Source organism: Pongo pygmaeus, chromosome 12, assembly GCF_028885625.2.
Source record: "Pongo pygmaeus isolate AG05252 chromosome 12, NHGRI_mPonPyg2-v2.0_pri, whole genome shotgun sequence".
Taxonomy (NCBI): Eukaryota; Metazoa; Chordata; class Mammalia; order Primates; family Hominidae; genus Pongo; species Pongo pygmaeus.
In genome coordinates, this window is record NC_072385.2 from 44690818 (window position 1) to 44704691 (window position 13874).

General features: G+C 44.8%; 1 long non-coding RNA gene across 1 annotated transcript; it reads left to right on the plus strand.

Moving 5' to 3' along the window:
* Nucleotides 1–4007: 4007 nt before the first annotated feature.
* Nucleotides 4008–7955, plus strand: LOC129024855 (uncharacterized). Its single transcript, XR_008497129.1, has 3 exons — nt 4008–4187; nt 4505–4573; nt 6086–7955. It is a non-coding gene; the product is annotated as an uncharacterized LOC129024855 (long non-coding RNA).
* The last annotated feature ends 5919 nt before the right edge of the window (nt 7956–13874 follow it).

A 13874-nucleotide genomic window follows, 5' to 3' on the forward strand; every position in this document is an offset into this window, starting at 1 on the left:
ACATATCTCCAAACTCTTCCAGCCTCTACCCATAGCCACTTCTACATTAGGGATTGTGTAGGGGTTGTGACAGCAGCACCCCACTTCTCAGTATCAATTCCTGTCTTAGCCAATTCTTGCTGCTATAACAAAATACTTAGACTGGGTAATTTACAAACAGTAGAATTTTATTTCTCATAGTTCTGGAGATGAGAAGTCCAAGATCAAGGTACTGGAATATTTGGTGTCAGGTGAGGGCCTGTTCCTCGTAGATGCTGCCTTCTCTGCGGCCTCACGTGGAAGAAATGCAAAAAATAAGCTAGCAGGCTTTCTTGTGCACTTTTATAAGGGCACTTCTCTCATTCATGAGGTGAGACCACCTCATGAACTAATTATCTCTTGAAGGCCCAACTCTTAATATTGCTTTAAGGATTAAGTTTCAACATGAAATTTGGAAGAACACAAACATTCAGGTCATAACTACTTTCTCTGTAACATAATTTGGAATTTTCTCTGTACATAATCTTTTTATTTATGTATCATGATAGTTTTAATTCTTTCTTTTCACTTCTTATTTTTTGGTTTTTTTTTGTTGCTGTTGCCTTGTTGCATGAAGCATGAGAAGTATGTCTTCTTAAGCACTCACTCTCATGAGTCTGATCAAATGTTGTTGACAATAAAATTGTTCTAAAAGCCTGCTGTGCAACTAAGTCTGAGAAAAATTCAGGAATTAAAATAAAGTAATTAAAAAAATAAAATAAAATAAGTTCTGAGTAAGTTACACCTCAGAACTTCAAAGTTTCCAAATAAAGGCAAAGATACTACAACTGAGGGACCACTAAAGCAGCTACTCATGAAGGAAGCAGCTGGTTTGAGGAAAAAAAAAGTACCTATGGTGTTTCGAAAGGTTTTGTTTTATGTTGAATAACTGTGAAATTCCAACTACTCTACAGGTAAGAGTAATCAAGTACAAAATCTTCAGGTTACAGGTTACTGTTGGTGAGAGTAAAGTACCTCCCAGATTCACAGCCACTGAGCCCCACTGGGATGTCAGTGGCCCTAGGGAATGCACTATGTACGAGCAGCTAGGGATCCTGCCCAGGTTTCTGCTGGTCAGTCAGAGCAGCCAGTGCTCTGAATGATCCTGTAGATGAAGGAGGCTCTTTCCCCTGGAGACAAAGACAGAGAGGTGGGAGATTGAGTCAACGTAATTTCTCCAGTATTATCTGACATTGGAATAAAACAAAAAAGTCGCCTATATAACCTGCATCCAACCCAGTGTCTTCCCAGTACAGCCAGAATCACTGCTACACTGAATTTTAATTAGGATTCTTGTTCAGCAATGTTGCCAGGTCGGAGGAACTCACAAGGTTGAGAGAGCTTCACTGACATGCAGCACCACTTCCTCCTCTCCTCACCATGTCCCCCTCATTTGAGACCCAGAGTAACAAGAGACAGGCTGAGCTGGGGCTTCCATGGTTCCCTCTGGGTCCTAACTGAGCAGCTCTTCACCTGAGCTCTGACCCAAGCATTGATACAGGTTCTGATCAGCAGGGCAACCTGGAGGGACATGCAAAGCAGCTGGGGTGGGCACTGGGCTTCCAGCTGCAGAGACCACCGGCCTCCTCCTCTCTGCACTCAGTAGCCCCTGCCCAGGTGGTCAGGTCAGGAAAGGCCATTGGCTCAGCCTGAGGGTAGAACTTCCCTGTGGCTACAGAATTTAATCCCTGTCCTCTTGCCTCACCAGTCACCTACACTCAGCCAGATGGTGTTTAGCACAAGCATGTTGAGCAGAGGTCCCCAATCTTTTTGGCACCAGGGATCAGTTTTGTGAAAGACTATTTTTCCACAAACTGGGGGGTGGGGAAGGTTTCTAGATGATTCAAGTGCATTGCATTTATTGTGCACTTTATTTATTTTTTTTTGAGATGGAGTCTCGCTCTGTCACCCAGGCTGTAGTGCAGTGGCGCGATCTCGGCTAACTGCAAGCTCCGCCTCCCGGGTTCACGCCATTCTCCTGCCTCAGCCTCCCGAGTAGCTGAGACTACAGGCACCTGCCACCACACCCGGCTAATTTTTTGTATTTTTGGTAGAGACGGGGGTTTCACCATGTTAGCCAGGATGGTCTCGATCTCCTGACCTCATGATCCGCCCGCCTCGGCCTCCCAGAGTGCTGGGATTACAGGGGTGAGCAACCACGCCTGGCCCTATTATGCACTTTATTTCTATTATTATTGCATTGTAATATATAATGGTTACACAGCTCACCATAATGCAGATTCAGTGGGATCCCTGAGCTTGCTTTCCTGCAACTAGATGGTGCCATCTGAAAGTGATGGGAAACAGTGAAAAATCATCATGCATTAGAGTCTCATAAGAGTCCACGACCTAGATCACTTGCATACCCAGTTAGCAAGAAGGCTTGTGCTCCTATGAGAATCGAATGCCACTGCTGATCTGACGAGAGGTGGAAGTCAGGTGATAATGCGAGCAATGGGGAGTGCTGTAAATACAGATGAAGCTTTGCTGGCTCACCTGTTGCTCATCTCCTGCTGTGAAGACTTATTCTGATCCATGGGCCAGGCGTTAGGTACTGTTGCTATTGAGAACAAAATAGAAGCCTGTGGTTCCATTTATCTTTCTTCCCCAACATGCCTAGTCATCTCCCTTGGTGCATGATTGTACCTGGCTGAAAGTCATTGATCAGAAATTCATCTTTCAGACACACCACTCCTTTGCAGCTTAGCCATTTTTCCTATGAACCCTGAATCCACCCCATTCTTTGGAATAACAGTAATGGACAACAGTCAATTAGGCCCAGCACTGTGGGTGTGAGGACAATCACAGCTGCATAGATGAACGGGCCCTGGGTTCAAACCCTTCAGTGTGTGTGATTCCATTCCTGGCAGACAGATGATGGTGCTGTTCAGCAGACCAGGAACCATTCCTTGGGAGATCCTCCATTCTCCATGCCATTCCATTCTGTGCAACACATCCATCGATCAGACTCAGTCCCTTCTCTCTTTAACAGTTTTGGAAACCTTTGTTCACACTCTTGACCTAAGAATCTAATCTGGGGTTTCCTTGTGTTCTTCAGAATTGTGAACATGTGGTAGTGAGTTACATACCCCCAAACAGGCTGAGAAGCTCTTTGGGTTACAATCTATTTGAATTCATTAATAAAAATTGCAGAAATTTGTTTTCTCTCGTATCTAAATACCTATATAATGTATTCAGTTTTGCTTCTGGGCTAACAAATCAAAATATTTATTATCTCACTCCTGATATAATCTGACAAATTTTGTCTTTTAAATAGTCAATAAATTTACTATAATTACAACTAATGTAGATATTATTATATGTCATGTCATATAGATAATATAATCAATTGAGTATAGTAATGTTATATTATTATATGCTTTTGGGAAACACTACCTAAATTATAACTTGAGACAAAGTATGAGAGTGAAGCTCTAAGAATTGTGATTTTTCCTTAGTTCCTGAAGATTGAGTACGAAAAAGGAGTGAGGGGAGACAGGAAACATTGTCCATAAAGCAAGCAGTTTAATCCACTTTTTGCAACTCTCCTAGACTTCTAGATATTCAAAATTCTGGGAAGAGTGCCCCCCACTGAGCACCTACCGTTTGCCAGTTACTCCCATTACACTGGGATACAGCAATGCAAATAATAGACAATGGCCCCTGACCCCATGAAACTTAAATTCTACTACAGAGAGTCAGCCTATCGAGTGTAAAATCATACAGAAATAAATACATAGTAAAGTCAGAATGTGAAAAGTGCTTCCAACGGAAGCATAGAGCAGGGTGTCCTTTGAACGCCTTCAGAGAAATCATTGAGGAGGGAGGCCCTGGGCCAACTTTTACAGTGAGAGAATGAGCCCAATATGACTCTGGAGGAAAAGCATCACCGATGAGAGATGAATGAGAGTAGAGTTTCAAGAGAAGGACTGTGTGAGGCTTGTTAGGGGCACAGCCAAGAAACCAGGGAAGTTGCAGCCCAGTGAGTCAGAGGATGAAGTCATAAATGGGGTTGGAGAGGTAGCAGGGAGGGTGCAGGGCAGGTGGACCTTGTGGGCAATGGAAGAACTTGGGCGTTTACTCTGTGGGATGGGGAATCTTGTGCAAGATTTTGGCCCAGGAGAAGACTGATTTGTCACTTTGGCTGCTGGCGTGAGAGTAGACTGCAAGTGGGTGAGGGGAGAAACTGTGTGATCTGTGAGGAGAACCTGGCTGTAGTCCAGAGGAATATGATGAAGCCTGCACCGGGGTGGGGCAGTGGGACTGAAGCTGAGGGAGGGGTGGGTGAGATATGGGATACATCTGAGGTCTGGACTCATTGGCTCCACCTCTGTTTTTTACAAGGTGTTCTGTGCAATGTGTTGAGCATGCAATATCTCAGTCCTCTTGCTTGTTTTTTGTTTTTTTTGTTTTGTTTTGTTTTGTTTTTGTTTATAATTTATAAAGAAAAGAGGTTTTACTGACTCACAGTTCTGCATAGCTACAGAGGCCTCAGGAAACTTACAATCATGGCAGAAGGTACCTCTTCACAGGGCGGCAGGAGAGAGAATGAGAGGTGAGTAAGGGGAAAAACCCTTATAAAACCATCAGATCTCATGAGAACTTACTACCATGAGACCAGCAGGGGGGAAACCACCCCCATTATTCTATTATCTCCACCTGGTCCCACCCTTGACAAGTGGGGATTATGACAATTCAAGGTGAGCTTTAGGTGGGGACACAGAGCCAAATCATATCAGTAACCAAGATTTTGCTCCATTTCACATTTCCTTTTCCTGAGTGTTCTCATCATCTGAAAGGAGATGCCCCATGTACTCCACCACTGGGATTCTCAACCTCTCATCCAAAGGTCTCAGTTTAGGGTTTTCTCTTTTACCTTCATGTTATTTTTCTCATTTCTTTGTCATTTTCTAAGCAATGAGATAAAATAACACACTTGTACTGTTATTCCTAGCTATTAAAAATGCTATCTTAATTACACTAATTACCTCCAGAAAGATCAATGAACTTACAAAATGGTGTTAAGAGATGAAACCATGGGCTCAGGGAGTCGCATGGGGACCACTCCACTCTCCAGCAGCAGTTCCATAGCCTCTCACAGGGTGCTCCATCCAGATAGCTCTGCAGACTCCTTCTGTTTTCACACCCCTCACTGCCTTCTGTGATCATATGTCATCCTGGCAGGATTGTAAGCACACTCCTTACATAAAGACTTAGCTCAATCCATGACACATATTCATGTATATTGCATGCATCCTGATCTTTGTTGTTTTGTTAAGTTTATAATTCAAGACATTTATGGTGGATTAGAAAAACATCACCACATGATTCTGTCATGAAGAGTAGGGTCTATTTCCCCATGACTTGGATTTAGGCTGGGCTCTGGCTTTGCTTTGGCCACTAGAATTTGCTGAATGCAATGCTGTGCCCAAGAGCCCAGGCCTTAAGAAGGCTTGCAGCTTCCAACTTCCCTCTTGGAATGTAAAACTGATCTAGTCTATTGGGGAGGAGAGGTCATATGTCACCAAGGAGACCCAGGTGCCAGGCAACAGCCAGCACTGACTACCGGATATGGGTAAAGCTGTCAGTAGTATAACACGTGGTTAGTGAAGGGTGGGCAGTGAAAATGGCCATATCTAGAAAAAGAGGTATTTTATCTCTGATATTTTTTGGAATTGCCAGTATATGTTGGTAGCAAGAAGCAGTTTTATTATTAATATAAAAATTCACCTTTAATACCTGAAGCTGAGCTGCAGTGCTCCCACCACCCTCCCATGTCAGTAAGAGGAGAACCCAGGCTCCCAGCCACAGCCAACACTGACTGACAGGCAGGTGGGTGAGGCCAACAAGAACTGTCCACCCCACTGACCCAGCTGACTGTAGCTGCATGAGGGAGCCCAGGGCAGGTGGCAGGTCATGACAAATAATAAATTGTTTCACTCCTTTAAGTTTTGTGGTACTCTGATACACTGCAAGAAAATGGAAAAAATAATAAATTAAGCCAGGTAAAACACTGTCTAGAAAAATAACTTGGCTTCACTCCCCCTTTGCCTCTTCTCCTCTGTAGATCTGGTATAATGTGAGGAAATAACTCTTCCATTTGCCCCTGCATCAACAAATCAGAAATCACAGACTCTGAGAACATGGACATCTACAATGTGGACCCTTCACACTCTCAGGTTATGGTTCCTGCATGAAGCAGGTGTCTTTGCAGCAGGGCAGAGTCTTCCATCCACAAAGAATGAGAGGCTGGCTGAAGTGCTGCTGGCAGTAAAACACCCCGACATCTTCAGCTTTCAATCTGGATGGCAAGGGAGAAGTAAAAGCCAGAGAACCACTTCCATGGAATCTGGGAGGGATTCCAGCAGCCCAGGGAGAGTCCCCAAAGCTGGGCAGCCTGGGAGCCTCCTGGAGTTTCTGTTGGTACCAGGCCATGGAGCTGCCTATATCTGTGCTGCTTCTACAGGTGATGGAGAAAAAGTCAATTCCATATGCTGCCAACAGACTCACCTCTGGATGCTGTCAGAGTCTCTGGAGACTGAGTCAGGATGATCTGCCCCCTCCATCCCGCTAGAACAACCTGTTCAGGCAGTGTAATGCATTGCTACTCCCAAAGGACTGGAAGAAACTGCCCTTAAAAGCCCCATGCCATGCTTAAGCATGACAGATATTAGTACCCCTAGACCTTCCCACCTTTCCTGTGTGCAAGAGTCCACATAAAAATGGCTGGGGAGGAGTCCTCAGCACCAGGGCAACTATGAAAGGGCACACAGCATGGTGCAACCCTACCCTGAGGGGCCAATGGGCAGGTTCATTCTTCACAGCCTGACCAGGACCCCAATGAGCCTCTCAAGAGAGGTAGACATGGGATGGGAGGAGGGACAGAGTCTCTGTGGTCCTAAGGGAGACGGGACAAATTTAGGGCTGTGGGCCCCTCTGCCTCATGGTAAGCCCTGGACTCTATGCCTCATTTTCCTAACAGAGAGTAATGGCAAATCACCTCCTTATGTCACACTGTAATTTCCAAAGAATGTTTGAGCCTGTTATTGCTGGGTTCAGGGCTAAAGTCTCTGCTCATGATCTGCAGTGGGAAATGCACTCACCCTGAAATCATGTCACCAGGAGGCAGAAGAGCAGGGCCAGGAAGCACATCTTGGAGTGTCCAGAGGACCTGCTGCTTCTGGACCTAAGGGCAAAGGAAGTGTGGTTGGGCAGATAGTTCCTGTCAGAGCTGCTCTAGAAGCAGGGCCCATGCCCCCAGGGTTAAATAAACACAGGTTTCCTTTGAGTCAATTTGCATGCCTGATGACCTGAACCAGTGCCCCTCTCCAGAAGCCTCACAGGGCAGTCAGGCTCACTCCACCTGCAGTTGCTAAGAGGTGGTGGAGGTGATGGGGGTGCCTCAGGTCCCACAGAGGCTGAGGCTGGACTGAGCAGGGCCAGCGATGCTGCCCCCGTTCACAGGGTTCCTCTCTAGAGGCTGGAGCAGAGGTCACCCCAAAGCCAACCAGATGTCTGTAGAGAGGTCACTGGACACTGTGTTCCTTTGGAGATGAGCTTGTTCTGCTTTATGCTCTAAGTGGGTGCCAAGGAAACAGCTGCTCTGAGCCTAGACTAGGTAGTCAGAGATCCCAGGAGCCCCCCAGCTCTCCTTTGTTCAAAGGGAGCCTCTGGGACCTGCTGGCATCTTCCATCGTGAGAATCAGTTAGGAGACAGATGCAAGAAGTGGGTGGAAAGTGGATCTTCCTAACAGCAGTCAGCAGTAGCTGAGGCCAGGGGAGGGGCAAGTGGGCCAACATTTGATTTTTGTGTCCCAAGTATTAGAAACAATTGGACATTATACTCCTAAACTAGGAATTTCTTCCAACTACTGGGTCAAGATCTAATTCTCATACACTTTGCAAACATCTCAAAATACCTCATAAACTTAACTCAGAAAAATACAAACAAAATGATAGTCATTTCTATACTTTGTACAATTTTGTTGCCTCACTCAGCCCACACCAAATATATTTCCTTAGGGAGTAGAAAGGGGTAACTGGGAGCAAAGGTGGATCCTATTTGAGTTAGTAGACACCCAAACCTTCCATAAGGGCCAAGGACACAGGCCCTTGAAGATCATCAGAGTTCCAGTGTCACAGCCCATGATTGTTGTCTGTAGAGACAGCTTCTCCAAATGGCTGAGGGCTGCCTTTGGCTGTGTCCTTCTTTGGGCATGATGCTGGGGAAAAAAGCAGGTCTCTATGCCAACTCTGAGCAAGGCCCTCTTGTGGGTGCCTCTCTGAACTCTGAACCTGGACATAGGTGGCATTGGATGCACTTATGGAAGTGAATTCGTGATTTGTGATCATGAGAAAAAGGAAAAGAAGTGGGGTGAGGTGAGAGAGGCAGTATGGTGTGCGCAAAGAGTGCACACTTTAATAGTTTAATACACTGAGTATGGTCCCCAAAATGCCAGGTCCTCTTACTTCGAACTTGTGAATGTCTTTCTTATTTGGAAAAAGGGCCTTTGCAGATGTAAATTAAGCATATTGAGATGGAGAGGTTAACCAGATTGGCCCTAAATGCAATCACAAGTGTCCATCCTTATAAGAGAGGCAGAGAGAGATTTAAAACAGACAGAAGAGAAGGCAAAGTGACCACAGGGACAGAGACTGGAGTGACGTGGTCACAGGCAAGGAAAGCTGCAGCCACCAGAAGCTGGAAGAGCAAGAGCAGACTCTCCCCTGGAGCCCCTGGAGGAGCCTGGCTGCCAACACCATGATCTTGGCCTTGTGAAATTGATTCTAGGCTTCTGACCTCAGAACTATAAGAGAATGCATGTCTGTTGTTTTAAGACACCAAATTTTGGCAATTTGTTATAGCAGCCCCTGAAAAATAACATAAAAAATGCTCAGGGAAAATCCAGACTAAAGGTACAATAGTCATTTGCAATCTTCTTGTTCAATTTTCTAATGCTACACATAAATAGATGGGTAGAAGATTTTATGGTGGAAATAAATGCACATGAAACCCATAGCCTACAGTGGGGCACCTGTTGTAGAGTTAATAATGATGCCTTTGTGTTGAAAATGACACCTGACTAGTAATATCTTTTAAAACCTGTTCATTCTAGGAGATTCAGAGGTGCATAAAACCCAGAACTGAGTACTCTTCTCTAAAAAAAGAAAGAAAAATTTCACAGCACATCATCTGGTTAAACCCTCAGGACAGCCCTTGATATCCATAGGGCTCCATTTCAGAGATGAGAAGATTGTTCATCCGAGGGCATGGGTGATTTGCACAAAGTCACATGGTCAGCGAGTGCTGGGACTGGGATTTGAATCCACGGGTTTCTGATGTTAAGTCGGTTCCTTCCACATGGACACGTCCAGCCACAGATGATCCCATAACCTATAAAATGGTAGAAGAGACAAATCCAAAATGCTATGTAATTCACAGTTCCGTGTTGCATCTGCCTCATATTATGCAACCCTAACATTAAACTAAGCACTTTCTGCAGTTTCTTCTACAAAATGCAACTTTCTCCAAGCCTTTACAAACTCTAAATGGCTTTATTTCAGACTTGGGGGCAGGAGCACATCTTGCCTTGCCCTGAGTCCTTCCTCCTTTCTTCTATTTGTTTCTATCTCTGACTTTGTCCTTCAATCTCAGATTGTGTCCTGCAAATCTAATTTATTCTCCTATTAGGCAAAGCCACCCTTCTCTCAGGCACAGTGAGATTTGACCCCTAGTCTCTCAGATACTCAGAATGTACAAAAGTTAATCAAGGGGTTTACCCAGGAGACTTTCTCCCTAACAGGAATTCTGTGCTAGCTCTCCTCATAGTAAACAGTGCTCCATCTTTTGTCAAAATTGACACCAAAGGCTGACAAGCTGGAAAAGGTTGGAAGATCAGAGAAAAACATCCCCTCAGAGAGGCAAATCCCATTCTCTCCCTGTGTATAAGTTTCCTGTAGCTGCTATAACAAATCTCCATACCCTTGCTGGCTTCAAACAGCATTGGTTTCCTCTCTTACAATTCTGGTAGGGAGAAATCTCACACAGGTCTCACTGGGCTAAAGTCATCTTTCCCTTGAAGAACTTGTTTTTGTGTCTTCTCCAGCCTTTAGACACTGCTATCTCTCCTTGGCCATGGCCTTTTCCTCACATCACTCAGCCTCTCCTTCTACAGTCACATCTCCTCCCCAAATCTGATCCTGTTGCCTTTCTCTTATAAGGACACCTGTGATTATCTGGGACCCACAAGATAAATCAAGATGATTTTCCCATAGAAAGATCTTTAATCACATCTGCTAAGTTCCCTTTGCCATATAAGGCAGCATTCATGGGTTCCAGAAATTATGACATGGACCTCTTTTAAGTGGGGAGAGCAGGATTATTCAGCTTACCAACTCCCTCTTATCATCTCCTGTATTAGTTCATTTTCAAGCTGCTGATAAAGACATACCTGAGACTGGGAAGAAAAAGAGGTTTAATTGGACTTATAGTTCCACGTGGCTGGGGAGGCCTCAGAATCATGGCAGGAGATGAAAGGCACTTCTTACATGGTGGAGGCAACAGAGAATGAAGAAGATGCAAAAGCGGAAACCCCTGACAAAACCATCACATCTCGTGAGACTTATTCACTGCCACGAGAACAGTGTGGGGGAAATTGCCCCCATAATTCAAATTATCCCTCCCAAAACACATGGGAATTATGGGAGTACAACAAGATGAGATTTGGATGGGGACACATAGTCAAACCATATCATCCCCCAATTGTCCTCCCCTAAAGAAGAATCCAAAGTCAAATGGCTGGGAGAAGGAGAAAAGAAGGAGCAGCCAGCAGCTTTATAAAGTGAGAGAGCTGGAGGGATCTGAGTCAGGGCCCTCTGGTCTGGGGTTTCCCTGGGCTGGAGTATTCTTCTGCTGCTGCCACTCTAATGTGGACTTCACAGTGTGGAGCTATTTGTTAGAGGCTCCTCTGATTTTGTGACCCAGAAGAAAGGACTTGCTGCCTGAGCCCAATCTAAGAAAGACTAGTAAAGGAAAATTAACTGTTTCCTGAATTTTCTGAATTTTTCTACCCATCAAAAAAGAAGAAGTGGCAAGAACTTAGATGAGAGATACCTCTACAAATGAGGATTTGTGTATATACTTGGATTGGATTTCTAGCAATAAGGATTTCCATGCTGACAGCATGTTTACAAGTTGCAGGAAACCCTGGAAGGGAAGGGGGAAAGGGAGGGAGGGAAGAGAAGATGGATGGTGAGACATACATCAGCAAGCAGCTACTGCTGAGCACAACTAGAACTCGACCCATATGGAAACATGGGAAAAATGCCTCTGGGTTATTTCGCCTGAGAGGTGAGGGAGATAGGGTATGTATACACCTCCCCTCTTTTCACTGATTGAGACCTGTCCTAGGGGATGCTCATTCCAGGCCCTGAGGCCTGTCATGTGTGCTGGCAGAGCTGTCTTCTCCAGCTTCATAGAGAGCAGCAGGGGCAGATATGGCCATGGGGAGTCACTAGAAGTACAGTGAAGGGAAAGCCAATGACCATCATATCTACTTAGAAAATATGTGCATTTTAAATCTAGATCACCCACGTTTGCTGCCTCTCTCTGGAATAGGATCCTGGCTGGCTGGTTGCAAGCAGATGCCCTAGAACATCAGACCCCAAGACAGCCAGCAGGAGTTTTGTTCATAGGTCACACCACCATGACTTAGCCAGCCATCGGCAGTAGGCATAAGAGTGAATGAGGCTCCCATTGACAAATCCAGGGAGTGTTGACTATGAAAATAATGAAGGTAGCCTAGTCTTAACCCATTGAAGAAACCGAATCCATGAGTCCAAATTTTGATTAGGATGGGGATATTCATGAAGTATCAAAGTATGAAAGAACTTCTCCACACATTCTTTTTACTTTCTAAGTGAAAAAGATTGAAGGTCCAGGGGAGAAGCCAGGCAGACACCCCTTTCAGCAGGAGTCAAACTGAACCTCATCAGTCATGGAGCAGGCAGATGGAAATCACGCACCCCCAGATAGGTTGCAGTGAGAGCACAGCATCACTTCTGGATATTCCTGTCACAGAAGCACTAGCAGAATTAATCCCCCAGAAAATCAATCAAATTCAAGTTGAGAACCAGTTTGCACAGTAATTGGTGTTTAATCTTCAAAAGGAATAAAGTCATGAGGTCCAAGTAATGACTGAGGACCTGTTCCAGACTGAAGGACACTACAGAGACATGGGCCAGTTAAGGCAACACATGAATCTGGACTGTATTATTTTGTTACAGAAGACATTATTGGGACAATTGACAAAACTTGAAATGTACCTGAGGCTAGATGGAGTGATGTATTAATGCTGATTCCCAGAATCCACACTTGTATTAGGTTATGTAGGAGAATGTCTTAGAGGGTGGGACTATGAGGTCATCAAGTCACTCTCAAATGGTCCAGTGGAAAAAAAGTGATACATTGTGCTACACTTAAAACTTTTCTGTGAGTGTGAAATTGTTACAATTTTGTAAAAAGAAAATAGCAATGGCAGTTCTTAAGAGTATACCCAAGGAATTATAAAGCATTTTGTAACGGCATTGAGCCATCCTTCTTACCATTTTAAGACCAAGAAATCCACTGCTAATGCATAACACTGTGCATTCTCGAAGGTGTGTAGCTCACAGACAAATCATTATACAAAGCCAACAGCCTCTTTAGTACTCGTGGACTAAATGGGCATTTTGTTCTTGGTTTGGAGGCCTCCATAGTCTACCTCCTTGAGACATGTGGCCTTATTTCTGTCAGCACATCAGCATGAAACTTCTGAATAGGGACGTCAAAACTGCTTCCAAGAAAAAAAAATACTTTTCTTTCTTTAACAAAACAAGGTGGCCCATGAATTGGAGCCTAAGTTTGAATAAATCTAGATTGCTGAAACAGCCCAGAATCCCTGGGGATCAATTTTCTCCAAAGTAGGATGAAGACAAGATCACATCCCCTGGGAAATTGCACTGAGTTTCAGGGAAGACATGAAAGAAGGGAGGATGAGGGTGGAGACAAAGCCAGCCCTGCTGCGAGCACATCAAAGCCAGGGAGTCTTCAACAACCTGCTGAATCATAAAGGGGCCCTGTGGACACTGACAGCATCATGGTTGGAGGCTTCCAATCTTGTATTTTAATGGGGCTATCAGAGTGTCACAGCAATAATGCATCAACCAGAGCCACAGTCACACCCAACAAGAGAGGCCTCTTGCTCTGGGCCCCAGAAGTGAAAGTCCGTCACCTGGCTCTCCTCCAGTCTTTCCCACAGAGAAATTGTGCTAATGTAGAGCCAATTTTCTTCCACAACATCACTCTCTAGGTTCCCAGGACCCTGAACTTTCAAATTTAATACTCCAAGCCTAATTCCCAGAGACTACACTGTCCTCCTCCATGGGCCCATTCTCTTGAGAGTGGCTACACAAAAGGTGTTTACTCCCTAGGTGCAATGTGAGGCCAAGGGGTTGCTGCTCGGAGGGTGATATAAGGATGGTGTGAAGATGTGTGTGAAGTAACTGTATTTGTGTGCAGGAGACCGGGTGTGGTGTGGGATAGGGCAGGAGATGAGAAAATGGCAGTGAGGGCCTAATTGCGACCCCAGATTAGGACCTGCTATTCCTGCACTGCTAGATTCTGATACAGAACCCCAAAGACTGCAAAATTCTAAATTCACACGTCACCTCCAGAGATTCAATCTGGATCCAAAACAGATCAGCATAGACCAGATTGACAGCCCTCTCTGGATTAACTAAAACACAGCACAAAATACATGAAGCAGGTATTTTCAAGTCATTGGACATTAGAAATCAAAGACAATTGTCCCAGCGGA